This window comes from Schistocerca serialis, chromosome 2, assembly GCF_023864345.2.
Source record: "Schistocerca serialis cubense isolate TAMUIC-IGC-003099 chromosome 2, iqSchSeri2.2, whole genome shotgun sequence".
NCBI lineage: Eukaryota > Metazoa > Arthropoda > Insecta > Orthoptera > Acrididae > Schistocerca > Schistocerca serialis.
In genome coordinates this window covers 963,170,261-963,192,321 of record NC_064639.1, presented here as the reverse complement: position 1 = coordinate 963,192,321, position 22,061 = coordinate 963,170,261, and the positions used below count along the sequence as shown (strand labels likewise).

Below are 22,061 nucleotides of genomic sequence, written 5' to 3'. Positions count from 1 at the left end.
GGCAACTTGCGATGCTAGGCCGACGCCAGTATGTACAATAGCACGCAGGAGTCCAAACGAGCAGTCGTCCGCGCTGCATGATTGGTTCTTTCCATACGGAATCCCGCGGTTCATTCTCATGGCTCACGCAGTTCGAGTGCGAAAGACACGCAGCACCCCTACCGGAGAAAAAACAAAATGATGCATCGGCCGGGAATCGAACCCGGGCCGCCCGCGTGGCAGGCGAGCATTCTACCACTGAACCACCGATGCTCGGGCCAGCGGTACCTTCACGCTGCTTCCCGAGCAGATGTCTCAAGGGAAAGTGGGACTGCCGTCAAGCGCCGTAGCATTCTGTGGAGAAGATGCTGCAGACGCTGAATCCTGCACTGCACTGCTTAAAGATGCCGCCAGAACGCGGTCCTCTGCGTACTCTTGCGTCGCCGGCGCCGACTCTTGCCAAAGGATGCGAAATGTGCGCGGATACGCTGTCCGAATGCGTCTGGATGTGCTCCCCTAGCCTGCCTCGAAATGCGCCTGCCGGGTACGATCACCTTCGGCCGCTGCCGACAGGCGGGAAGCCGACTCAGCGCGGTGGCGGGGCGCTCGCTTGTGCGGTCGTGGTGTAATGGTCAGCATAGTTGCCTTCCAAGCAGTTGATCCGGGTTCGATTCCCGGCCACCGCAGCAGGCTTTTAATTTCGCGTATGAGTACTTTTGCCACGCGCTCTTAAACTATTGTTTTTTCGCCCTCTTACTCGCTGCATACCAGCCCTTAGTGTGTCTCGACTTGTCTCGACTTTGCTCAGCTGACGCGAGAGCTGACGCTCTCAAATCGGCCTATATCAAAACGACAAGCACGAGAAACGACTGAGAGAGGTAAGGAGAGGCGAGGCGAGGCGATGGACACACAGCACGCCCCCTTCATTTCACGGTGGCGTCTCCCTGACCGAATCGGGCTGTAGCTCCGAAAACAAAGGAGAAACAAAAATAGGAAGTAAAACTGCCAATAGTGCCCTGTGTTCCCATGCGCTCACCCGCCCAAGTACTGACAAGGGCCAAAGTTGTTACGCATCGGCAATCGGACATTTTCTTTCATGTTCTCTAACCAGTGTATTCAAGATATTATGGCCATTGCCGAGTGAATGCTGTAGTGCTTCCCGACGAGTCGGGTTCGGATCCTCTGTCAACTTCCACGCAGGGTGATGATCATTTGGTCATCACACTCGCCAGCTGAAATCGGCGCTGCCTTTTCGCAGTAGTAAAAGAGAAGTGGCCCGTGGGGGGATCGAACCCACGACCTTCGCGTTATTAGCACGACGCTCTAACCAACTGAGCTAACGGGCCTCGGCAGATGCAGTTGCTCAGCCCTACGCTGGAATCAGGTGGCATGAAGCCATACACCATTCCTATGGTCGTCGTGTGTCTGCTTCCCTAGTCTATATTCTGCTGACGGTCACGAAACAGTAGCTATATTGCGAGCAGGACGGGAAACGGCCGCTCGGACAGCTCAAACTTGTCACGATTCGTGTGGAAAAAATTCCGTTCCGGTACCGTGAATCGAACCCGGGCCTCCTGGGTGAAAGCCAGGTATCCTAGCCACTAGACCACACCGGATGCGGCCGTTTCATTCGACCGTTCGTACGGTCGCTTGTCGCATTGTCGCTCTCTTTGCGAGCATCTTTGCACATACTGACTGGCAAGGCGCGCACCTCAAACGTCGCAGAGCAATGCTTTTGGCTTCATGCTCTGCTGGGAGAAGAGGAATAGGGAAGCTGTATGTAGCAATAACAGGAAGTAAACATTTTCCCGCTGAAGCGTTGAAACGTTGTGGATAACAAACAAGAAATAAGTTGGCGCCCTAGCAACAGCACCACCTTCAGTCACAGAAAATTAGATGCCCCGGGTGATCGAACTCACGACCTTAAGATTATGAGACTTACGCGCTGCCTACTGCGCTACCGAGGCAGGCGATCGTTAGACCTTCTGGAATCTTGGTAAGTATCGAATACAAGTGGTAGAGAGTCTGCACTCCCTGGCTCATTTTTTCTGTTGCTACACGTGCATTCACGGCGCGACAGGCAACTTGCGATGCTAGGCCGACGCCAGTATGTACAATAGCACGCAGGAGTCCAAACGAGCAGTCGTCCGCGCTGCATGATTGGTTCTTTCCATACGGAATCCCGCGGTTCATTCTCATGGCTCACGCAGTTCGAGTGCGAAAGACACGCAGCACCCCTACCGGAGAAAAAACAAAATGATGCATCGGCCGGGAATCGAACCCGGGCCGCCCGCGTGGCAGGCGAGCATTCTACCACTGAACCACCGATGCTCGGGCCAGCGGTACCTTCACGCTGCTTCCCGAGCAGATGTCTCAAGGGAAAGTGGGACTGCCGTCAAGCGCCGTAGCATTCTGTGGAGAAGATGCTGCAGACGCTGAATCCTGCACTGCACTGCTTAAAGATGCCGCCAGAACGCGGTCCTCTGCGTACTCTTGCGTCGCCGGCGCCGACTCTTGCCAAAGGATGCGAAATGTGCGCGGATACGCTGTCCGAATGCGTCTGGATGTGCTCCCCTAGCCTGCCTCGAAATGCGCCTGCCGGGTACGATCACCTTCGGCCGCTGCCGACAGGCGGGAAGCCGACTCAGCGCGGTGGCGGGGCGCTCGCTTGTGCGGTCGTGGTGTAATGGCCAGCATAGTTGCCTTCCAAGCAGTTGATCCGGGTTCGATTCCCGGCCACCGCAGCAGGCTTTTAATTTCGCGTATGAGTACTTTTGCCACGCGCTCTTAAACTATTGTTTTTTCGCCCTCTTACTCGCTGCATACCAGCCCTTAGTGTGTCTCGACTTGTCTCGACTTTGCTCAGCTGACGCGAGAGCTGACGCTCTCAAATCGGCCTATATCAAAACGACAAGCACGAGAAACGACTGAGAGAGGTAAGGAGAGGCGAGGCGAGGCGATGGACACACAGCACGCCCCCTTCATTTCACGGTGGCGTCTCCCTGACCGAATCGGGCTGTAGCTCCGAAAACAAAGGAGAAACAAAAATAGGAAGTAAAACTGCCAATAGTGCCCTGTGTTCCCATGCGCTCACCCGCCCAAGTACTGACAAGGGCCAAAGTTGTTACGCATCGGCAATCGGACATTTTCTTTCATTTTCTCTAACCAGTGTATTCAAGATATTATGGCCATTGCCGAGTGAATGCTGTAGTGCTTCCCGACGAGTCGGGTTCGGATCCTCTGTCAACTTCCACGCAGGGTGATGATCATTTGGTCATCACACTCGCCAGCTGAAATCGGCGCTGCCTTTTCGCAGTAGTAGAAGAGAAGTGGCCCGTGGGGGGATCGAACCCACGACCTTCGCGTTATTAGCACGACGCTCTAACCAACTGAGCTAACGGGCCTCGGCAGATGCAGTTGCTCAGCCCTACGCTGGAATCAGGTGGCATGAAGCCATACACCATTCCTATGGTCGTCGTGTGTCTGCTTCCCTAGTCTATATTCTGCTGACGGTCACGAAACAGTAGCTATATTGCGAGCAGGACGGGAAACGGCCGCTCGGACAGCTCAAACTTGTCACGATTCGTGTGGAAAAAATTCCGTTCCGGTACCGGGAATCGAACCCGGGCCTCCTGGGTGAAAGCCAGGTATCCTAGCCACTAGACCACACCGGATGCGGCCGTTTCATTCGACCGTTCGTACGGTCGCTTGTCGCATTGTCGCTCTCTTTGCGAGCATCTTTGCACATACTGACTGGCAAGGCGCGCACCTCAAACGTCGCAGAGCAATGCTTTTGGCTTCATGCTCTGCTGGGAGAAGAGGAATAGGGAAGCTGTATGTAGCAATAACAGGAAGTAAACATTTTCCCGCTGAAGCGTTGAAACGTTGTGGATAACAAACAAGAAATAAGTTGGCGCCCTAGCAACAGCACCACCTTCAGTCACAGAAAATTAGATGCCCCGGGTGAGGATCGAACTCACGACCTTAAGATTATGAGACTTACGCGCTGCCTACTGCGCTACCGAGGCAGGCGATCGTTAGACCTTCTGGAATCTTGGTAAGTATCGAATACAAGTGGTAGAGAGTCTGCACTCCCTGGCTCATTTTTTCTGTTGCTACACGTGCATTCACGGCGCGGCAGGCAACTTGCGATGCTAGGCCGACGCCAGTATGTACAATAGCACGCAGGAGTCCAAACGAGCAGTCGTCCGCGCTGCATGATTGGTTCTTTCCATACGGAATCCCGCGGTTCATTCTCATGGCTCACGCAGTTCGAGTGCGAAAGACACGCAGCACCCCTACCGGAGAAAAAACAAAATGATGCATCGGCCGGGAATCGAACCCGGGCAGCCCGCGTGGCAGGCGAGCATTCTACCACTGAACCACCGATGCTCGGGCCAGCGGTACCTTCACGCTGCTTCCCGAGCAGATGTCTCAAGGGAAAGTGGGACTGCCGTCAAGCGCCGTAGCATTCTGTGGAGAAGATGCTGCAGACGCTGAATCCTGCACTGCACTGCTTAAAGATGCCGCCAGAACGCGGTCCTCTGCGTACTCTTGCGTCGCCGGCGCCGACTCTTGCCAAAGGATGCGAAATGTGCGCGGATACGCTGTCCGAATGCGTCTGGATGTGCTCCCCTAGCCTGCCTCGAAATGCGCCTGCCGGGTACGATCACCTTCGGCCGCTGCCGACAGGCGGGAAGCCGACTCAGCGCGGTGGCGGGGCGCTCGCTTGTGCGGTCGTGGTGTAATGGTCAGCATAGTTGCCTTCCAAGCAGTTGATCCGGGTTCGATTCCCGGCCACCGCAGCAGGCTTTTAATTTCGCGTATGAGTACTTTTGCCACGCGCTCTTAAACTATTGTTTTTTCGCCCTCTTACTCGCTGCATACCAGCCCTTAGTGTGTCTCGACTTGTCTCGACTTTGCTCAGCTGACGCGAGAGCTGACGCTCTCAAATCGGCCTATATCAAAACGACAAGCACGAGAAACGACTGAGAGAGGTAAGGAGAGGCGAGGCGAGGCGATGGACACACAGCACGCCCCCTTCATTTCACGGTGGCGTCTCCCTGGCCGAATCGGGCTGTAGCTCCGAAAACAAAGGAGAAACAAAAATAGGAAGTAAAACTGCCAATAGTGCCCTGTGTTCCCATGCGCTCACCCGCCCAAGTACTGACAAGGGCCAAAGTTGTTACGCATCGGCAATCGGACATTTTCTTTCATTTTCTCTAACCAGTGTATTCAAGATATTATGGCCATTGCCGAGTGAATGCTGTAGTGCTTCCCGACGAGTCGGGTTCGGATCCTCTGTCAACTTCCACGCAGGGTGATGATCATTTGGTCATCACACTCGCCAGCTGAAATCGGCGCTGCCTTTTCGCAGTAGTAAAAGAGAAGTGGCCCGTGGGGGGATCGAACCCACGACCTTCGCGTTATTAGCACGACGCTCTAACCAACTGAGCTAACGGGCCTCGGCAGATGCAGTTGCTCAGCCCTACGCTGGAATCAGGTGGCATGAAGCCATACACCATTCCTATGGTCGTCGTGTGTCTGCTTCCCTAGTCTATATTCTGCTGACGGTCACGAAACAGTAGCTATATTGCGAGCAGGACGGGAAACGGCCGCTCGGACAGCTCAAACTTGTCACGATTCGTGTGGAAAAAATTCCGTTCCGGTACCGTGAATCGAACCCGGGCCTCCTGGGTGAAAGCCAGGTATCCTAGCCACTAGACCACACCGGATGCGGCCGTTTCATTCGACCGTTCGTACGGTCGCTTGTCGCATTGTCGCTCTCTTTGCGAGCATCTTTGCACATACTGACTGGCAAGGCGCGCACCTCAAACGTCGCAGAGCAATGCTTTTGGCTTCATGCTCTGCTGGGAGAAGAGGAATAGGGAAGCTGTATGTAGCAATAACAGGAAGTAAACATTTTCCCGCTGAAGCGTTGAAACGTTGTGGATAACAAACAAGAAATAAGTTGGCGCCCTAGCAACAGCACCACCTTCAGTCACAGAAAATTAGATGCCCCGGGTGAGGATCGAACTCACGACCTTAAGATTATGAGACTTACGCGCTGCCTACTGCGCTACCGAGGCAGGCGATCGTTAGACCTTCTGGAATCTTGGTAAGTATCGAATACAAGTGGTAGAGAGTCTGCACTCCCTGGCTCATTTTTTCTGTTGCTACACGTGCATTCACGGCGCGGCAAGCAACTTGCGATGCTAGGCCGACGCCAGTATGTACAATAGCACGCAGGAGTCCAAACGAGCAGTCGTCCGCGCTGCATGATTGGTTCTTTCCATACGGAATCCCGCGGTTCATTCTCATGGCTCACGCAGTTCGAGTGCGAAAGACACGCAGCACCCCTACCGGAGAAAAAACAAAATGATGCATCGGCCGGGAATCGAACCCGGGCCGCCCGCGTGGCAGGCGAGCATTCTACCACTGAACCACCGATGCTCGGGCCAGCGGTACCTTCACGCTGCTTTCCGAGCAGATGTCTCAAGGGAAAGTGGGACTGCCGTCAAGCGCCGTAGCATTCTGTGGAGAAGATGCTGCAGACGCTGAATCCTGCACTGCACTGCTTAAAGATGCCGCCAGAACGCGGTCCTCTGCGTACTCTTGCGTCGCCGGCGCCGACTCTTGCCAAAGGATGCGAAATGTGCGCGGATACGCTGTCCGAATGCGTCTGGATGTGCTCCCCTAGCCTGCCTCGAAATGCGCCTGCCGGGTACGATCACCTTCGGCCGCTGCCGACAGGCGGGAAGCCGACTCAGCGCGGTGGCGGGGCGCTCGCTTGTGCGGTCGTGGTGTAATGGTCAGCATAGTTGCCTTCCAAGCAGTTGATCCGGGTTCGATTCCCGGCCACCGCAGCAGGCTTTTAATTTCGCGTATGAGTACTTTTGCCACGCGCTCTTAAACTATTGTTTTTTCGCCCTCTTACTCGCTGCATACCAGCCCTTAGTGTGTCTCGACTTGTCTCGACTTTGCTCAGCTGACGCGAGAGCTGACGCTCTCAAATCGGCCTATATCAAAACGACAAGCACGAGAAACGACTGAGAGAGGTAAGGAGAGGCGAGGCGAGGCGATGGACACACAGCACGCCCCCTTCATTTCACGGTGGCGTCTCCCTGGCCGAATCGGGCTGTAGCTCCGAAAACAAAGGAGAAACAAAAATAGGAAGTAAAACTGCCAATAGTGCCCTGTGTTCCCATGCGCTCACCCGCCCAAGTACTGACAAGGGCCAAAGTTGTTACGCATCGGCAATCGGACATTTTCTTTCATTTTCTCTAACCAGTGTATTCAAGATATTATGGCCATTGCCGAGTGAATGCTGTAGTGCTTCCCGACGAGTCGGGTTCGGATCCTCTGTCAACTTCCACGCAGGGTGATGATCATTTGGTCATCACACTCGCCAGCTGAAATCGGCGCTGCCTTTTCGCAGTAGTAAAAGAGAAGTGGCCCGTGGGGGGATCGAACCCACGACCTTCGCGTTATTAGCACGACGCTCTAACCAACTGAGCTAACGGGCCTCGGCAGATGCAGTTGCTCAGCCCTACGCTGGAATCAGGTGGCATGAAGCCATACACCATTCCTATGGTCGTCGTGTGTCTGCTTCCCTAGTCTATATTCTGCTGACGGTCACGAAACAGTAGCTATATTGCGAGCAGGACGGGAAACGGCCGCTCGGACAGCTCAAACTTGTCACGATTCGTGTGGAAAAAATTCCGTTCCGGTACCGTGAATCGAACCCGGGCCTCCTGGGTGAAAGCCAGGTATCCTAGCCACTAGACCACACCGGATGCGGCCGTTTCATTCGACCGTTCGTACGGTCGCTTGTCGCATTGTCGCTCTCTTTGCGAGCATCTTTGCACATACTGACTGGCAAGGCGCGCACCTCAAACGTCGCAGAGCAATGCTTTTGGCTTCATGCTCTGCTGGGAGAAGAGGAATAGGGAAGCTGTATGTAGCAATAACAGGAAGTAAACATTTTCCCGCTGAAGCGTTGAAACGTTGTGGATAACAAACAAGAAATAAGTTGGCGCCCTAGCAACAGCACCACCTTCAGTCACAGAAAATTAGATGCCCCGGGTGAGGATCGAACTCACGACCTTAAGATTATGAGACTTACGCGCTGCCTACTGCGCTACCGAGGCAGGCGATCGTTAGACCTTCTGGAATCTTGGTAAGTATCGAATACAAGTGGTAGAGAGTCTGCACTCCCTGGCTCATTTTTTCTGTTGCTACACGTGCATTCACGGCGCGGCAAGCAACTTGCGATGCTAGGCCGACGCCAGTATGTACAATAGCACGCAGGAGTCCAAACGAGCAGTCGTCCGCGCTGCATGATTGGTTCTTTCCATACGGAATCCCGCGGTTCATTCTCATGGCTCACGCAGTTCGAGTGCGAAAGACACGCAGCACCCCTACCGGAGAAAAAACAAAATGATGCATCGGCCGGGAATCGAACCCGGGCCGCCCGCGTGGCAGGCGAGCATTCTACCACTGAACCACCGATGCTCGGGCCAGCGGTACCTTCACGCTGCTTTCCGAGCAGATGTCTCAAGGGAAAGTGGGACTGCCGTCAAGCGCCGTAGCATTCTGTGGAGAAGATGCTGCAGACGCTGAATCCTGCACTGCACTGCTTAAAGATGCCGCCAGAACGCGGTCCTCTGCGTACTCTTGCGTCGCCGGCGCCGACTCTTGCCAAAGGATGCGAAATGTGCGCGGATACGCTGTCCGAATGCGTCTGGATGTGCTCCCCTAGCCTGCCTCGAAATGCGCCTGCCGGGTACGATCACCTTCGGCCGCTGCCGACAGGCGGGAAGCCGACTCAGCGCGGTGGCGGGGCGCTCGCTTGTGCGGTCGTGGTGTAATGGTCAGCATAGTTGCCTTCCAAGCAGTTGATCCGGGTTCGATTCCCGGCCACCGCAGCAGGCTTTTAATTTCGCGTATGAGTACTTTTGCCACGCGCTCTTAAACTATTGTTTTTTCGCCCTCTTACTCGCTGCATACCAGCCCTTAGTGTGTCTCGACTTGTCTCGACTTTGCTCAGCTGACGCGAGAGCTGACGCTCTCAAATCGGCCTATATCAAAACGACAAGCACGAGAAACGACTGAGAGAGGTAAGGAGAGGCGAGGCGAGGCGATGGACACACAGCACGCCCCCTTCATTTCACGGTGGCGTCTCCCTGGCCGAATCGGGCTGTAGCTCCGAAAACAAAGGAGAAACAAAAATAGGAAGTAAAACTGCCAATAGTGCCCTGTGTTCCCATGCGCTCACCCGCCCAAGTACTGACAAGGGCCAAAGTTGTTACGCATCGGCAATCGGACATTTTCTTTCATTTTCTCTAACCAGTGTATTCAAGATATTATGGCCATTGCCGAGTGAATGCTGTAGTGCTTCCCGACGAGTCGGGTTCGGATCCTCTGTCAACTTCCACGCAGGGTGATGATCATTTGGTCATCACACTCGCCAGCTGAAATCGGCGCTGCCTTTTCGCAGTAGTAAAAGAGAAGTGGCCCGTGGGGGGATCGAACCCACGACCTTCGCGTTATTAGCACGACGCTCTAACCAACTGAGCTAACGGGCCTCGGCAGATGCAGTTGCTCAGCCCTACGCTGGAATCAGGTGGCATGAAGCCATACACCATTCCTATGGTCGTCGTGTGTCTGCTTCCCTAGTCTATATTCTGCTGACGGTCACGAAACAGTAGCTATATTGCGAGCAGGACGGGAAACGGCCGCTCGGACAGCTCAAACTTGTCACGATTCGTGTGGAAAAAATTCCGTTCCGGTACCGTGAATCGAACCCGGGCCTCCTGGGTGAAAGCCAGGTATCCTAGCCACTAGACCACACCGGATGCGGCCGTTTCATTCGACCGTTCGTACGGTCGCTTGTCGCATTGTCGCTCTCTTTGCGAGCATCTTTGCACATACTGACTGGCAAGGCGCGCACCTCAAACGTCGCAGAGCAATGCTTTTGGCTTCATGCTCTGCTGGGAGAAGAGGAATAGGGAAGCTGTATGTAGCAATAACAGGAAGTAAACATTTTCCCGCTGAAGCGTTGAAACGTTGTGGATAACAAACAAGAAATAAGTTGGCGCCCTAGCAACAGCACCACCTTCAGTCACAGAAAATTAGATGCCCCGGGTGAGGATCGAACTCACGACCTTAAGATTATGAGACTTACGCGCTGCCTACTGCGCTACCGAGGCAGGCGATCGTTAGACCTTCTGGAATCTTGGTAAGTATCGAATACAAGTGGTAGAGAGTCTGCACTCCCTGGCTCATTTTTTCTGTTGCTACACGTGCATTCACGGCGCGGCAAGCAACTTGCGATGCTAGGCCGACGCCAGTATGTACAATAGCACGCAGGAGTCCAAACGAGCAGTCGTCCGCGCTGCATGATTGGTTCTTTCCATACGGAATCCCGCGGTTCATTCTCATGGCTCACGCAGTTCGAGTGCGAAAGACACGCAGCACCCCTACCGGAGAAAAAACAAAATGATGCATCGGCCGGGAATCGAACCCGGGCCGCCCGCGTGGCAGGCGAGCATTCTACCACTGAACCACCGATGCTCGGGCCAGCGGTACCTTCACGCTGCTTTCCGAGCAGATGTCTCAAGGGAAAGTGGGACTGCCGTCAAGCGCCGTAGCATTCTGTGGAGAAGATGCTGCAGACGCTGAATCCTGCACTGCACTGCTTAAAGATGCCGCCAGAACGCGGTCCTCTGCGTACTCTTGCGTCGCCGGCGCCGACTCTTGCCAAAGGATGCGAAATGTGCGCGGATACGCTGTCCGAATGCGTCTGGATGTGCTCCCCTAGCCTGCCTCGAAATGCGCCTGCCGGGTACGATCACCTTCGGCCGCTGCCGACAGGCGGGAAGCCGACTCAGCGCGGTGGCGGGGCGCTCGCTTGTGCGGTCGTGGTGTAATGGTCAGCATAGTTGCCTTCCAAGCAGTTGATCCGGGTTCGATTCCCGGCCACCGCAGCAGGCTTTTAATTTCGCGTATGAGTACTTTTGCCACGCGCTCTTAAACTATTGTTTTTTCGCCCTCTTACTCGCTGCATACCAGCCCTTAGTGTGTCTCGACTTGTCTCGACTTTGCTCAGCTGACGCGAGAGCTGACGCTCTCAAATCGGCCTATATCAAAACGACAAGCACGAGAAACGACTGAGAGAGGTAAGGAGAGGCGAGGCGAGGCGATGGACACACAGCACGCCCCCTTCATTTCACGGTGGCGTCTCCCTGGCCGAATCGGGCTGTAGCTCCGAAAACAAAGGAGAAACAAAAATAGGAAGTAAAACTGCCAATAGTGCCCTGTGTTCCCATGCGCTCACCCGCCCAAGTACTGACAAGGGCCAAAGTTGTTACGCATCGGCAATCGGACATTTTCTTTCATTTTCTCTAACCAGTGTATTCAAGATATTATGGCCATTGCCGAGTGAATGCTGTAGTGCTTCCCGACGAGTCGGGTTCGGATCCTCTGTCAACTTCCACGCAGGGTGATGATCATTTGGTCATCACACTCGCCAGCTGAAATCGGCGCTGCCTTTTCGCAGTAGTAAAAGAGAAGTGGCCCGTGGGGGGATCGAACCCACGACCTTCGCGTTATTAGCACGACGCTCTAACCAACTGAGCTAACGGGCCTCGGCAGATGCAGTTGCTCAGCCCTACGCTGGAATCAGGTGGCATGAAGCCATACACCATTCCTATGGTCGTCGTGTGTCTGCTTCCCTAGTCTATATTCTGCTGACGGTCACGAAACAGTAGCTATATTGCGAGCAGGACGGGAAACGGCCGCTCGGACAGCTCAAACTTGTCACGATTCGTGTGGAAAAAATTCCGTTCCGGTACCGTGAATCGAACCCGGGCCTCCTGGGTGAAAGCCAGGTATCCTAGCCACTAGACCACACCGGATGCGGCCGTTTCATTCGACCGTTCGTACGGTCGCTTGTCGCATTGTCGCTCTCTTTGCGAGCATCTTTGCACATACTGACTGGCAAGGCGCGCACCTCAAACGTCGCAGAGCAATGCTTTTGGCTTCATGCTCTGCTGGGAGAAGAGGAATAGGGAAGCTGTATGTAGCAATAACAGGAAGTAAACATTTTCCCGCTGAAGCGTTGAAACGTTGTGGATAACAAACAAGAAATAAGTTGGCGCCCTAGCAACAGCACCACCTTCAGTCACAGAAAATTAGATGCCCCGGGTGAGGATCGAAATCACGACCTTAAGATTATGAGACTTACGCGCTGCCTACTGCGCTACCGAGGCAGGCGATCGTTAGACCTTCTGGAATCTTGGTAAGTATCGAATACAAGTGGTAGAGAGTCTGCACTCCCTGGCTCATTTTTTCTGTTGCTACACGTGCATTCACGGCGCGGCAAGCAACTTGCGATGCTAGGCCGACGCCAGTATGTACAATAGCACGCAGGAGTCCAAACGAGCAGTCGTCCGCGCTGCATGATTGGTTCTTTCCATACGGAATCCCGCGGTTCATTCTCATGGCTCACGCAGTTCGAGTGCGAAAGACACGCAGCACCCCTACCGGAGAAAAAACAAAATGATGCATCGGCCGGGAATCGAACCCGGGCCGCCCGCGTGGCAGGCGAGCATTCTACCACTGAACCACCGATGCTCGGGCCAGCGGTACCTTCACGCTGCTTCCCGAGCAGATGTCTCAAGGGAAAGTGGGACTGCCGTCAAGCGCCGTAGCATTCTGTGGAGAAGATGCTGCAGACGCTGAATCCTGCACTGCACTGCTTAAAGATGCCGCCAGAACGCGGTCCTCTGCGTACTCTTGCGTCGCCGGCGCCGACTCTTGCCAAAGGATGCGAAATGTGCGCGGATACGCTGTCCGAATGCGTCTGGATGTGCTCCCCTAGCCTGCCTCGAAATGCGCCTGCCGGGTACGATCACCTTCGGCCGCTGCCGACAGGCGGGAAGCCGACTCAGCGCGGTGGCGGGGCGCTCGCTTGTGCGGTCGTGGTGTAATGGTCAGCATAGTTGCCTTCCAAGCAGTTGATCCGGGTTCGATTCCCGGCCACCGCAGCAGGCTTTTAATTTCGCGTATGAGTACTTTTGCCACGCGCTCTTAAACTATTGTTTTTTCGCCCTCTTACTCGCTGCATACCAGCCCTTAGTGTGTCTCGACTTGTCTCGACTTTGCTCAGCTGACGCGAGAGCTGACGCTCTCAAATCGGCCTATATCAAAACGACAAGCACGAGAAACGACTGAGAGAGGTAAGGAGAGGCGAGGCGAGGCGATGGACACACAGCACGCCCCCTTCATTTCACGGTGGCGTCTCCCTGGCCGAATCGGGCTGTAGCTCCGAAAACAAAGGAGAAACAAAAATAGGAAGTAAAACTGCCAATAGTGCCCTGTGTTCCCATGCGCTCACCCGCCCAAGTACTGACAAGGGCCAAAGTTGTTACGCATCGGCAATCGGACATTTTCTTTCATTTTCTCTAACCAGTGTATTCAAGATATTATGGCCATTGCCGAGTGAATGCTGTAGTGCTTCCCGACGAGTCGGGTTCGGATCCTCTGTCAACTTCCACGCAGGGTGATGATCATTTGGTCATCACACTCGCCAGCTGAAATCGGCGCTGCCTTTTCGCAGTAGTAGAAGAGAAGTGGCCCGTGGGGGGATCGAACCCACGACCTTCGCGTTATTAGCACGACGCTCTAACCAACTGAGCTAACGGGCCTCGGCAGATGCAGTTGCTCAGCCCTACGCTGGAATCAGGTGGCATGAAGCCATACACCATTCCTATGGTCGTCGTGTGTCTGCTTCCCTAGTCTATATTCTGCTGACGGTCACGAAACAGTAGCTATATTGCGAGCAGGACGGGAAACGGCCGCTCGGACAGCTCAAACTTGTCACGATTCGTGTGGAAAAAATTCCGTTCCGGTACCGGGAATCGAACCCGGGCCTCCTGGGTGAAAGCCAGGTATCCTAGCCACTAGACCACACCGGATGCGGCCGTTTCATTCGACCGTTCGTACGGTCGCTTGTCGCATTGTCGCTCTCTTTGCGAGCATCTTTGCACATACTGACTGGCAAGGCGCGCACCTCAAACGTCGCAGAGCAATGCTTTTGGCTTCATGCTCTGCTGGGAGAAGAGGAATAGGGAAGCTGTATGTAGCAATAACAGGAAGTAAACATTTTCCCGCTGAAGCGTTGAAACGTTGTGGATAACAAACAAGAAATAAGTTGGCGCCCTAGCAACAGCACCACCTTCAGTCACAGAAAATTAGATGCCCCGGGTGAGGATCGAACTCACGACCTTAAGATTATGAGACTTACGCGCTGCCTACTGCGCTACCGAGGCAGGCGATCGTTAGACCTTCTGGAATCTTGGTAAGTATCGAATACAAGTGGTAGAGAGTCTGCACTCCCTGGCTCATTTTTTCTGTTGCTACACGTGCATTCACGGCGCGGCAGGCAACTTGCGATGCTAGGCCGACGCCAGTATGTACAATAGCACGCAGGAGTCCAAACGAGCAGTCGTCCGCGCTGCATGATTGGTTCTTTCCATACGGAATCCCGCGGTTCATTCTCATGGCTCACGCAGTTCGAGTGCGAAAGACACGCAGCACCCCTACCGGAGAAAAAACAAAATGATGCATCGGCCGGGAATCGAACCCGGGCCGCCCGCGTGGCAGGCGAGCATTCTACCACTGAACCACCGATGCTCGGGCCAGCGGTACCTTCACGCTGCTTCCCGAGCAGATGTCTCAAGGGAAAGTGGGACTGCCGTCAAGCGCCGTAGCATTCTGTGGAGAAGATGCTGCAGACGCTGAATCCTGCACTGCACTGCTTAAAGATGCCGCCAGAACGCGGTCCTCTGCGTACTCTTGCGTCGCCGGCGCCGACTCTTGCCAAAGGATGCGAAATGTGCGCGGATACGCTGTCCGAATGCGTCTGGATGTGCTCCCCTAGCCTGCCTCGAAATGCGCCTGCCGGGTACGATCACCTTCGGCCGCTGCCGACAGGCGGGAAGCCGACTCAGCGCGGTGGCGGGGCGCTCGCTTGTGCGGTCGTGGTGTAATGGTCAGCATAGTTGCCTTCCAAGCAGTTGATCCGGGTTCGATTCCCGGCCACCGCAGCAGGCTTTTAATTTCGCGTATGAGTACTTTTGCCACGCGCTCTTAAACTATTGTTTTTTCGCCCTCTTACTCGCTGCATACCAGCCCTTAGTGTGTCTCGACTTGTCTCGACTTTGCTCAGCTGACGCGAGAGCTGACGCTCTCAAATCGGCCTATATCAAAACGACAAGCACGAGAAACGACTGAGAGAGGTAAGGAGAGGCGAGGCGAGGCGATGGACACACAGCACGCCCCCTTCATTTCACGGTGGCGTCTCCCTGGCCGAATCGGGCTGTAGCTCCGAAAACAAAGGAGAAACAAAAATAGGAAGTAAAACTGCCAATAGTGCCCTGTGTTCCCATGCGCTCACCCGCCCAAGTACTGACAAGGGCCAAAGTTGTTACGCATCGGCAATCGGACATTTTCTTTCATTTTCTCTAACCAGTGTATTCAAGATATTATGGCCATTGCCGAGTGAATGCTGTAGTGCTTCCCGACGAGTCGGGTTCGGATCCTCTGTCAACTTCCACGCAGGGTGATGATCATTTGGTCATCACACTCGCCAGCTGAAATCGGCGCTGCCTTTTCGCAGTAGTAAAAGAGAAGTGGCCCGTGGGGGGATCGAACCCACGACCTTCGCGTTATTAGCACGACGCTCTAACCAACTGAGCTAACGGGCCTCGGCAGATGCAGTTGCTCAGCCCTACGCTGGAATCAGGTGGCATGAAGCCATACACCATTCCTATGGTCGTCGTGTGTCTGCTTCCCTAGTCTATATTCTGCTGACGGTCACGAAACAGTAGCTATATTGCGAGCAGGACGGGAAACGGCCGCTCGGACAGCTCAAACTTGTCACGATTCGTGTGGAAAAAATTCCGTTCCGGTACCGTGAATCGAACCCGGGCCTCCTGGGTGAAAGCCAGGTATCCTAGCCACTAGACCACACCGGATGCGGCCGTTTCATTCGACCGTTCGTACGGTCGCTTGTCGCATTGTCGCTCTCTTTGCGAGCATCTTTGCACATACTGACTGGCAAGGCGCGCACCTCAAACGTCGCAGAGCAATGCTTTTGGCTTCATGCTCTGCTGGGAGAAGAGGAATAGGGAAGCTGTATGTAGCAATAACAGGAAGTAAACATTTTCCCGCTGAAGCGTTGAAACGTTGTGGATAACAAACAAGAAATAAGTTGGCGCCCTAGCAACAGCACCACCTTCAGTCACAGAAAATTAGATGCCCCGGGTGAGGATCGAACTCACGACCTTAAGATTATGAGACTTACGCGCTGCCTACTGCGCTACCGAGGCAGGCGATCGTTAGACCTTCTGGAATCTTGGTAAGTATCGAATACAAGTGGTAGAGAGTCTGCACTCCCTGGCTCATTTTTTCTGTTGCTACACGTGCATTCACGGCGCGGCAAGCAACTTGCGATGCTAGGCCGACGCCAGTATGTACAATAGCACGCAGGAGTCCAAACGAGCAGTCGTCCGCGCTGCATGATTGGTTCTTTCCATACGGAATCCCGCGGTTCATTCTCATGGCTCACGCAGTTCGAGTGCGAAAGACACGCAGCACCCCTACCGGAGAAAAAACAAAATGATGCATCGGCCGGGAATCGAACCCGGGCCGCCCGCGTGGCAGGCGAGCATTCTACCACTGAACCACCGATGCTCGGGCCAGCGGTACCTTCACGCTGCTTCCCGAGCAGATGTCTCAAGGGAAAGTGGGACTGCCGTCAAGCGCCGTAGCATTCTGTGGAGAAGATGCTGCAGACGCTGAATCCTGCACTGCACTGCTTAAAGATGCCGCCAGAACGCGGTCCTCTGCGTACTCTTGCGTCGCCGGCGCCGACTCTTGCCAAAGGATGCGAAATGTGCGCGGATACGCTGTCCGAATGCGTCTGGATGTGCTCCCCTAGCCTGCCTCGAAATGCGCCTGCCGGGTACGATCACCTTCGGCCGCTGCCGACAGGCGGGAAGCCGACTCAGCGCGGTGGCGGGGCGCTCGCTTGTGCGGTCGTGGTGTAATGGTCAGCATAGTTGCCTTCCAAGCAGTTGATCCGGGTTCGATTCCCGGCCACCGCAGCAGGCTTTTAATTTCGCGTATGAGTACTTTTGCCACGCGCTCTTAAACTATTGTTTTTTCGCCCTCTTACTCGCTGCATACCAGCCCTTAGTGTGTCTCGACTTGTCTCGACTTTGCTCAGCTGACGCGAGAGCTGACGCTCTCAAATCGGCCTATATCAAAACGACAAGCACGAGAAACGACTGAGAGAGGTAAGGAGAGGCGAGGCGAGGCGATGGACACACAGCACGCCCCCTTCATTTCACGGTGGCGTCTCCCTGGCCGAATCGGGCTGTAGCTCCGAAAACAAAGGAGAAACAAAAATAGGAAGTAAAACTGCCAATAGTGCCCTGTGTTCCCATGCGCTCACCCGCCCAAGTACTGACAAGGGCCAAAGTTGTTACGCATCGGCAATCGGACATTTTCTTTCATTTTCTCTAACCAGTGTATTCAAGATATTATGGCCATTGCCGAGTGAATGCTGTAGTGCTTCCCGACGAGTCGGGTTCGGATCCTCTGTCAACTTCCACGCAGGGTGATGATCATTTGGTCATCACACTCGCCAGCTGAAATCGGCGCTGCCTTTTCGCAGTAGTAAAAGAGAAGTGGCCCGTGGGGGGATCGAACCCACGACCTTCGCGTTATTAGCACGACGCTCTAACCAACTGAGCTAACGGGCCTCGGCAGATGCAGTTGCTCAGCCCTACGCTGGAATCAGGTGGCATGAAGCCATACACCATTCCTATGGTCGTCGTGTGTCTGCTTCCCTAGTCTATATTCTGCTGACGGTCACGAAACAGTAGCTATATTGCGAGCAGGACGGGAAACGGCCGCTCGGACAGCTCAAACTTGTCACGATTCGTGTGGAAAAAATTCCGTTCCGGTACCGGGAATCGAACCCGGGCCTCCTGGGTGAAAGCCAGGTATCCTAGCCACTAGACCACACCGGATGCGGCCGTTTCATTCGACCGTTCGTACGGTCGCTTGTCGCATTGTCGCTCTCTTTGCGAGCATCTTTGCACATACTGACTGGCAAGGCGCGCACCTCAAACGTCGCAGAGCAATGCTTTTGGCTTCATGCTGTGCTGGGAGAAGAGGAATAGGGAAGCTGTATGTAGCAATAACAGGAGGTAAACATTTTCCCGCTGAAGCGTTGAAACGTTGTGGATAACAAACAAGAAATAAGTTGGCGCCCTAGCAACAGCACCACCTTCAGTCACAGAAAATTAGATGCCCCGGGTGAGGATCGAACTCACGACCTTAAGATTATGAGACTTACGCGCTGCCTACTGCGCTACCGAGGCAGGCGATCGTTAGACCTTCTGGAATCTTGGTAAGTATCGAATACAAGTGGTAGAGAGTCTGCACTCCCTGGCTCATTTTTTCTGTTGCTACACGTGCATTCACGGCGCGGCAGGCAACTTGCGATGCTAGGCCGACGCCAGTATGTACAATAGCACGCAGGAGTCCAAACGAGCAGTCGTCCGCGCTGCATGATTGGTTCTTTCCATACGGAATCCCGCGGTTCATTCTCATGGCTCACGCAGTTCGAGTGCGAAAGACACGCAGCACCCCTACCGGAGAAAAAACAAAATGATGCATCGGCCGGGAATCGAACCCGGGCCGCCCGCGTGGCAGGCGAGCATTCTACCACTGAACCACCGATGCTCGGGCCAGCGGTACCTTCACGCTGCTTCCCGAGCAGATGTCTCAAGGGAAAGTGGGACTGCCGTCAAGCGCCGTAGCATTCTGTGGAGAAGATGCTGCAGACGCTGAATCCTGCACTGCACTGCTTAAAGATGCCGCCAGAACGCGGTCCTCTGCGTACTCTTGCGTCGCCGGCGCCGACTCTTGCCAAAGGATGCGAAATGTGCGCGGATACGCTGTCCGAATGCGTCTGGATGTGCTCCCCTAGCCTGCCTCGAAATGCGCCTGCCGGGTACGATCACCTTCGGCCGCTGCCGACAGGCGGGAAGCCGACTCAGCGCGGTGGCGGGGCGCTCGCTTGTGCGGTCGTGGTGTAATGGTCAGCATAGTTGCCTTCCAAGCAGTTGATCCGGGTTCGATTCCCGGCCACCGCAGCAGGCTTTTAATTTCGCGTATGAGTACTTTTGCCACGCGCTCTTAAACTATTGTTTTTTCGCCCTCTTACTCGCTGCATACCAGCCCTTAGTGTGTCTCGACTTGTCTCGACTTTGCTCAGCTGACGCGAGAGCTGACGCTCTCAAATCGGCCTATATCAAAACGACAAGCACGAGAAACGACTGAGAGAGGTAAGGAGAGGCGAGGCGAGGCGATGGACACACAGCACGCCCCCTTCATTTCACGGTGGCGTCTCCCTGGCCGAATCGGGCTGTAGCTCCGAAAACAAAGGAGAAACAAAAATAGGAAGTAAAACTGCCAATAGTGCCCTGTGTTCCCATGCGCTCACCCGCCCAAGTACTGACAAGGGCCAAAGTTGTTACGCATCGGCAATCGGACATTTTCTTTCATTTTCTCTAACCAGTGTATTCAAGATATTATGGCCATTGCCGAGTGAATGCTGTAGTGCTTCCCGACGAGTCGGGTTCGGATCCTCTGTCAACTTCCACGCAGGGTGATGATCATTTGGTCATCACACTCGCCAGCTGAAATCGGCGCTGCCTTTTCGCAGTAGTAAAAGAGAAGTGGCCCGTGGGGGGATCGAACCCACGACCTTCGCGTTATTAGCACGACGCTCTAACCAACTGAGCTAACGGGCCTCGGCAGATGCAGTTGCTCAGCCCTACGCTGGAATCAGGTGGCATGAAGCCATACACCATTCCTATGGTCGTCGTGTGTCTGCTTCCCTAGTCTATATTCTGCTGACGGTCACGAAACAGTAGCTATATTGCGAGCAGGACGGGAAACGGCCGCTCGGACAGCTCAAACTTGTCACGATTCGTGTGGAAAAAATTCCGTTCTGGTACCGGGAATCGAACCCGGGCCTCCTGGGTGAAAGCCAGGTATCCTAGCCACTAGACCACACCGGATGCGGCCGTTTCATTCGACCGTTCGTACGGTCGCTTGTCGCATTGTCGCTCTCTTTGCGAGCATCTTTGCACATACTGACTGGCAAGGCGCGCACCTCAAACGTCGCAGAGCAATGCTTTTGGCTTCATGCTCTGCTGGGAGAAGAGGAATAGGGAAGCTGTATGTAGCAATAACAGGAAGTAAACATTTTCCCGCTGAAGCGTTGAAACGTTGTGGATAACAAACAAGAAATAAGTTGGCGCCCTAGCAACAGCACCACCTTCAGTCACAGAAAATTAGATGCCCCGGGTGAGGATCGAACTCACGACCTTAAGATTATGAGACTTACGCGCTGCCTACTGCGCTACCGAGGCAGGCGATCGTTAGACCTTCTGGAATCTTGGTAAGTATCGAATACAAGTGGTAGAGAGTCTGCACTCCCTGGCTCATTTTTTCTGTTGCTACACGTGCATTCACGGCGCGGCAGGCAACTTGCGATGCTAGGCCGACGCCAGTATGTACAATAGCACGCAGGAGTCCAAACGAGCAGTCGTCCGCGCTGCATGATTGGTTCTTTCCATACGGAATCCCGCGGTTCATTCTCATGGCTCACGCAGTTCGAGTGCGAAAGACACGCAGCACCCCTACCGGAGAAAAAACAAAATGATGCATCGGCCGGGAATCGAACCCGGGCCGCCCGCGTGGCAGGCGAGCATTCTACCACTGAACCACCGATGCTCGGGCCAGCGGTACCTTCACGCTGCTTCCCGAGCAGATGTCTCAAGGGAAAGTGGGACTGCCGTCAAGCGCCGTAGCATTCTGTGGAGAAGATGCTGCAGACGCTGAATCCTGCACTGCACTGCTTAAAGATGCCGCCAGAACGCGGTCCTCTGCGTACTCTTGCGTCGCCGGCGCCGACTCTTGCCAAAGGATGCGAAATGTGCGCGGATACGCTGTCCGAATGCGTCTGGATGTGCTCCCCTAGCCTGCCTCGAAATGCGCCTGCCGGGTACGATCACCTTCGGCCGCTGCCGACAGGCGGGAAGCCGACTCAGCGCGGTGGCGGGGCGCTCGCTTGTGCGGTCGTGGTGTAATGGTCAGCATAGTTGCCTTCCAAGCAGTTGATCCGGGTTCGATTCCCGGCCACCGCAGCAGGCTTTTAATTTCGCGTATGAGTACTTTTGCCACGCGCTCTTAAACTATTGTTTTTTCGCCCTCTTACTCGCTGCATACCAGCCCTTAGTGTGTCTCGACTTGTCTCGACTTTGCTCAGCTGACGCGAGAGCTGACGCTCTCAAATCGGCCTATATCAAAACGACAAGCACGAGAAACGACTGAGAGAGGTAAGGAGAGGCGAGGCGAGGCGATGGACACACAGCACGCCCCCTTCATTTCACGGTGGCGTCTCCCTGGCCGAATCGGGCTGTAGCTCCGAAAACAAAGGAGAAACAAAAATAGGAAGTAAAACTGCCAATAGTGCCCTGTGTTCCCATGCGCTCACCCGCCCAAGTACTGACAAGGGCCAAAGTTGTTACGCATCGGCAATCGGACATTTTCTTTCATTTTCTCTAACCAGTGTATTCAAGATATTATGGCCATTGCCGAGTGAATGCTGTAGTGCTTCCCGACGAGTCGGGTTCGGATCCTCTGTCAACTTCCACGCAGGGTGATGATCATTTGGTCATCACACTCGCCAGCTGAAATCGGCGCTGCCTTTTCGCAGTAGTAAAAGAGAAGTGGCCCGTGGGGGGATCGAACCCACGACCTTCGCGTTATTAGCACGACGCTCTAACCAACTGAGCTAACGGGCCTCGGCAGATGCAGTTGCTCAGCCCTACGCTGGAATCAGGTGGCATGAAGCCATACACCATTCCTATGGTCGTCGTGTGTCTGCTTCCCTAGTCTATATTCTGCTGACGGTCACGAAACAGTAGCTATAT

At 54.4% G+C, this 22,061-nt stretch overlaps 52 non-coding genes across 52 annotated transcripts; 11 read left to right on the top strand and 41 right to left on the bottom strand.

The window, feature by feature from the left end:
• Positions 1-181: 181 nt before the first annotated feature.
• Trnag-gcc (transfer RNA glycine (anticodon GCC)) lies at positions 182-252 on the bottom strand. Its single transcript has one exon. It is a non-coding gene; the product is annotated as a tRNA-Gly (tRNA).
• Positions 253-593: 341 nt separating this feature from the next.
• Positions 594-665, top strand: Trnag-ucc (transfer RNA glycine (anticodon UCC)). The gene has a single exon. It is a non-coding gene; the product is annotated as a tRNA-Gly (tRNA).
• A 586-nt stretch (positions 666-1,251) lies between these two features.
• On the bottom strand, positions 1,252-1,325 carry Trnai-aau (transfer RNA isoleucine (anticodon AAU)). Its single transcript has one exon. It is a non-coding gene; the product is annotated as a tRNA-Ile (tRNA).
• A 198-nt stretch (positions 1,326-1,523) lies between these two features.
• Positions 1,524-1,595, bottom strand: Trnae-uuc (transfer RNA glutamic acid (anticodon UUC)). The gene has a single exon. It is a non-coding gene; the product is annotated as a tRNA-Glu (tRNA).
• Positions 1,596-2,239: 644 nt separating this feature from the next.
• Trnag-gcc (transfer RNA glycine (anticodon GCC)) lies at positions 2,240-2,310 on the bottom strand. Its single transcript has one exon. It is a non-coding gene; the product is annotated as a tRNA-Gly (tRNA).
• Positions 2,311-2,651: 341 nt separating this feature from the next.
• Trnag-ucc (transfer RNA glycine (anticodon UCC)) lies at positions 2,652-2,723 on the top strand. Its single transcript has one exon. It is a non-coding gene; the product is annotated as a tRNA-Gly (tRNA).
• Positions 2,724-3,309: 586 nt separating this feature from the next.
• Trnai-aau (transfer RNA isoleucine (anticodon AAU)) lies at positions 3,310-3,383 on the bottom strand. The gene has a single exon. It is a non-coding gene; the product is annotated as a tRNA-Ile (tRNA).
• A 198-nt stretch (positions 3,384-3,581) lies between these two features.
• Trnae-uuc (transfer RNA glutamic acid (anticodon UUC)) lies at positions 3,582-3,653 on the bottom strand. The gene has a single exon. It is a non-coding gene; the product is annotated as a tRNA-Glu (tRNA).
• A 281-nt stretch (positions 3,654-3,934) lies between these two features.
• On the bottom strand, positions 3,935-4,007 carry Trnam-cau (transfer RNA methionine (anticodon CAU)). The gene has a single exon. It is a non-coding gene; the product is annotated as a tRNA-Met (tRNA).
• A 293-nt stretch (positions 4,008-4,300) lies between these two features.
• On the bottom strand, positions 4,301-4,371 carry Trnag-gcc (transfer RNA glycine (anticodon GCC)). Its single transcript has one exon. It is a non-coding gene; the product is annotated as a tRNA-Gly (tRNA).
• Positions 4,372-4,712: 341 nt separating this feature from the next.
• On the top strand, positions 4,713-4,784 carry Trnag-ucc (transfer RNA glycine (anticodon UCC)). Its single transcript has one exon. It is a non-coding gene; the product is annotated as a tRNA-Gly (tRNA).
• Positions 4,785-5,370: 586 nt separating this feature from the next.
• On the bottom strand, positions 5,371-5,444 carry Trnai-aau (transfer RNA isoleucine (anticodon AAU)). Its single transcript has one exon. It is a non-coding gene; the product is annotated as a tRNA-Ile (tRNA).
• A 198-nt stretch (positions 5,445-5,642) lies between these two features.
• On the bottom strand, positions 5,643-5,714 carry Trnae-uuc (transfer RNA glutamic acid (anticodon UUC)). Its single transcript has one exon. It is a non-coding gene; the product is annotated as a tRNA-Glu (tRNA).
• A 281-nt stretch (positions 5,715-5,995) lies between these two features.
• Trnam-cau (transfer RNA methionine (anticodon CAU)) lies at positions 5,996-6,068 on the bottom strand. Its single transcript has one exon. It is a non-coding gene; the product is annotated as a tRNA-Met (tRNA).
• A 293-nt stretch (positions 6,069-6,361) lies between these two features.
• Trnag-gcc (transfer RNA glycine (anticodon GCC)) lies at positions 6,362-6,432 on the bottom strand. Its single transcript has one exon. It is a non-coding gene; the product is annotated as a tRNA-Gly (tRNA).
• A 341-nt stretch (positions 6,433-6,773) lies between these two features.
• On the top strand, positions 6,774-6,845 carry Trnag-ucc (transfer RNA glycine (anticodon UCC)). Its single transcript has one exon. It is a non-coding gene; the product is annotated as a tRNA-Gly (tRNA).
• A 586-nt stretch (positions 6,846-7,431) lies between these two features.
• On the bottom strand, positions 7,432-7,505 carry Trnai-aau (transfer RNA isoleucine (anticodon AAU)). The gene has a single exon. It is a non-coding gene; the product is annotated as a tRNA-Ile (tRNA).
• A 198-nt stretch (positions 7,506-7,703) lies between these two features.
• Positions 7,704-7,775, bottom strand: Trnae-uuc (transfer RNA glutamic acid (anticodon UUC)). Its single transcript has one exon. It is a non-coding gene; the product is annotated as a tRNA-Glu (tRNA).
• Positions 7,776-8,056: 281 nt separating this feature from the next.
• Positions 8,057-8,129, bottom strand: Trnam-cau (transfer RNA methionine (anticodon CAU)). Its single transcript has one exon. It is a non-coding gene; the product is annotated as a tRNA-Met (tRNA).
• Positions 8,130-8,422: 293 nt separating this feature from the next.
• Positions 8,423-8,493, bottom strand: Trnag-gcc (transfer RNA glycine (anticodon GCC)). The gene has a single exon. It is a non-coding gene; the product is annotated as a tRNA-Gly (tRNA).
• A 341-nt stretch (positions 8,494-8,834) lies between these two features.
• Positions 8,835-8,906, top strand: Trnag-ucc (transfer RNA glycine (anticodon UCC)). Its single transcript has one exon. It is a non-coding gene; the product is annotated as a tRNA-Gly (tRNA).
• Positions 8,907-9,492: 586 nt separating this feature from the next.
• Positions 9,493-9,566, bottom strand: Trnai-aau (transfer RNA isoleucine (anticodon AAU)). The gene has a single exon. It is a non-coding gene; the product is annotated as a tRNA-Ile (tRNA).
• Positions 9,567-9,764: 198 nt separating this feature from the next.
• On the bottom strand, positions 9,765-9,836 carry Trnae-uuc (transfer RNA glutamic acid (anticodon UUC)). The gene has a single exon. It is a non-coding gene; the product is annotated as a tRNA-Glu (tRNA).
• A 281-nt stretch (positions 9,837-10,117) lies between these two features.
• Trnam-cau (transfer RNA methionine (anticodon CAU)) lies at positions 10,118-10,190 on the bottom strand. Its single transcript has one exon. It is a non-coding gene; the product is annotated as a tRNA-Met (tRNA).
• Positions 10,191-10,483: 293 nt separating this feature from the next.
• On the bottom strand, positions 10,484-10,554 carry Trnag-gcc (transfer RNA glycine (anticodon GCC)). The gene has a single exon. It is a non-coding gene; the product is annotated as a tRNA-Gly (tRNA).
• Positions 10,555-10,895: 341 nt separating this feature from the next.
• On the top strand, positions 10,896-10,967 carry Trnag-ucc (transfer RNA glycine (anticodon UCC)). The gene has a single exon. It is a non-coding gene; the product is annotated as a tRNA-Gly (tRNA).
• A 586-nt stretch (positions 10,968-11,553) lies between these two features.
• On the bottom strand, positions 11,554-11,627 carry Trnai-aau (transfer RNA isoleucine (anticodon AAU)). Its single transcript has one exon. It is a non-coding gene; the product is annotated as a tRNA-Ile (tRNA).
• A 198-nt stretch (positions 11,628-11,825) lies between these two features.
• Trnae-uuc (transfer RNA glutamic acid (anticodon UUC)) lies at positions 11,826-11,897 on the bottom strand. The gene has a single exon. It is a non-coding gene; the product is annotated as a tRNA-Glu (tRNA).
• A 281-nt stretch (positions 11,898-12,178) lies between these two features.
• On the bottom strand, positions 12,179-12,251 carry Trnam-cau (transfer RNA methionine (anticodon CAU)). The gene has a single exon. It is a non-coding gene; the product is annotated as a tRNA-Met (tRNA).
• A 293-nt stretch (positions 12,252-12,544) lies between these two features.
• Positions 12,545-12,615, bottom strand: Trnag-gcc (transfer RNA glycine (anticodon GCC)). Its single transcript has one exon. It is a non-coding gene; the product is annotated as a tRNA-Gly (tRNA).
• A 341-nt stretch (positions 12,616-12,956) lies between these two features.
• Positions 12,957-13,028, top strand: Trnag-ucc (transfer RNA glycine (anticodon UCC)). Its single transcript has one exon. It is a non-coding gene; the product is annotated as a tRNA-Gly (tRNA).
• Positions 13,029-13,614: 586 nt separating this feature from the next.
• Positions 13,615-13,688, bottom strand: Trnai-aau (transfer RNA isoleucine (anticodon AAU)). The gene has a single exon. It is a non-coding gene; the product is annotated as a tRNA-Ile (tRNA).
• A 198-nt stretch (positions 13,689-13,886) lies between these two features.
• On the bottom strand, positions 13,887-13,958 carry Trnae-uuc (transfer RNA glutamic acid (anticodon UUC)). The gene has a single exon. It is a non-coding gene; the product is annotated as a tRNA-Glu (tRNA).
• A 281-nt stretch (positions 13,959-14,239) lies between these two features.
• Positions 14,240-14,312, bottom strand: Trnam-cau (transfer RNA methionine (anticodon CAU)). The gene has a single exon. It is a non-coding gene; the product is annotated as a tRNA-Met (tRNA).
• Positions 14,313-14,605: 293 nt separating this feature from the next.
• On the bottom strand, positions 14,606-14,676 carry Trnag-gcc (transfer RNA glycine (anticodon GCC)). Its single transcript has one exon. It is a non-coding gene; the product is annotated as a tRNA-Gly (tRNA).
• Positions 14,677-15,017: 341 nt separating this feature from the next.
• On the top strand, positions 15,018-15,089 carry Trnag-ucc (transfer RNA glycine (anticodon UCC)). The gene has a single exon. It is a non-coding gene; the product is annotated as a tRNA-Gly (tRNA).
• A 586-nt stretch (positions 15,090-15,675) lies between these two features.
• Trnai-aau (transfer RNA isoleucine (anticodon AAU)) lies at positions 15,676-15,749 on the bottom strand. The gene has a single exon. It is a non-coding gene; the product is annotated as a tRNA-Ile (tRNA).
• Positions 15,750-15,947: 198 nt separating this feature from the next.
• On the bottom strand, positions 15,948-16,019 carry Trnae-uuc (transfer RNA glutamic acid (anticodon UUC)). Its single transcript has one exon. It is a non-coding gene; the product is annotated as a tRNA-Glu (tRNA).
• Positions 16,020-16,300: 281 nt separating this feature from the next.
• Positions 16,301-16,373, bottom strand: Trnam-cau (transfer RNA methionine (anticodon CAU)). Its single transcript has one exon. It is a non-coding gene; the product is annotated as a tRNA-Met (tRNA).
• A 293-nt stretch (positions 16,374-16,666) lies between these two features.
• On the bottom strand, positions 16,667-16,737 carry Trnag-gcc (transfer RNA glycine (anticodon GCC)). The gene has a single exon. It is a non-coding gene; the product is annotated as a tRNA-Gly (tRNA).
• A 341-nt stretch (positions 16,738-17,078) lies between these two features.
• Trnag-ucc (transfer RNA glycine (anticodon UCC)) lies at positions 17,079-17,150 on the top strand. The gene has a single exon. It is a non-coding gene; the product is annotated as a tRNA-Gly (tRNA).
• A 586-nt stretch (positions 17,151-17,736) lies between these two features.
• Trnai-aau (transfer RNA isoleucine (anticodon AAU)) lies at positions 17,737-17,810 on the bottom strand. Its single transcript has one exon. It is a non-coding gene; the product is annotated as a tRNA-Ile (tRNA).
• Positions 17,811-18,008: 198 nt separating this feature from the next.
• Trnae-uuc (transfer RNA glutamic acid (anticodon UUC)) lies at positions 18,009-18,080 on the bottom strand. The gene has a single exon. It is a non-coding gene; the product is annotated as a tRNA-Glu (tRNA).
• Positions 18,081-18,361: 281 nt separating this feature from the next.
• On the bottom strand, positions 18,362-18,434 carry Trnam-cau (transfer RNA methionine (anticodon CAU)). Its single transcript has one exon. It is a non-coding gene; the product is annotated as a tRNA-Met (tRNA).
• Positions 18,435-18,727: 293 nt separating this feature from the next.
• Trnag-gcc (transfer RNA glycine (anticodon GCC)) lies at positions 18,728-18,798 on the bottom strand. Its single transcript has one exon. It is a non-coding gene; the product is annotated as a tRNA-Gly (tRNA).
• Positions 18,799-19,139: 341 nt separating this feature from the next.
• On the top strand, positions 19,140-19,211 carry Trnag-ucc (transfer RNA glycine (anticodon UCC)). Its single transcript has one exon. It is a non-coding gene; the product is annotated as a tRNA-Gly (tRNA).
• Positions 19,212-19,797: 586 nt separating this feature from the next.
• Trnai-aau (transfer RNA isoleucine (anticodon AAU)) lies at positions 19,798-19,871 on the bottom strand. Its single transcript has one exon. It is a non-coding gene; the product is annotated as a tRNA-Ile (tRNA).
• A 198-nt stretch (positions 19,872-20,069) lies between these two features.
• On the bottom strand, positions 20,070-20,141 carry Trnae-uuc (transfer RNA glutamic acid (anticodon UUC)). The gene has a single exon. It is a non-coding gene; the product is annotated as a tRNA-Glu (tRNA).
• Positions 20,142-20,422: 281 nt separating this feature from the next.
• Positions 20,423-20,495, bottom strand: Trnam-cau (transfer RNA methionine (anticodon CAU)). The gene has a single exon. It is a non-coding gene; the product is annotated as a tRNA-Met (tRNA).
• A 293-nt stretch (positions 20,496-20,788) lies between these two features.
• On the bottom strand, positions 20,789-20,859 carry Trnag-gcc (transfer RNA glycine (anticodon GCC)). Its single transcript has one exon. It is a non-coding gene; the product is annotated as a tRNA-Gly (tRNA).
• A 341-nt stretch (positions 20,860-21,200) lies between these two features.
• Positions 21,201-21,272, top strand: Trnag-ucc (transfer RNA glycine (anticodon UCC)). Its single transcript has one exon. It is a non-coding gene; the product is annotated as a tRNA-Gly (tRNA).
• A 586-nt stretch (positions 21,273-21,858) lies between these two features.
• On the bottom strand, positions 21,859-21,932 carry Trnai-aau (transfer RNA isoleucine (anticodon AAU)). Its single transcript has one exon. It is a non-coding gene; the product is annotated as a tRNA-Ile (tRNA).
• Between the last annotated feature and the right edge of the window lie 129 nt (positions 21,933-22,061).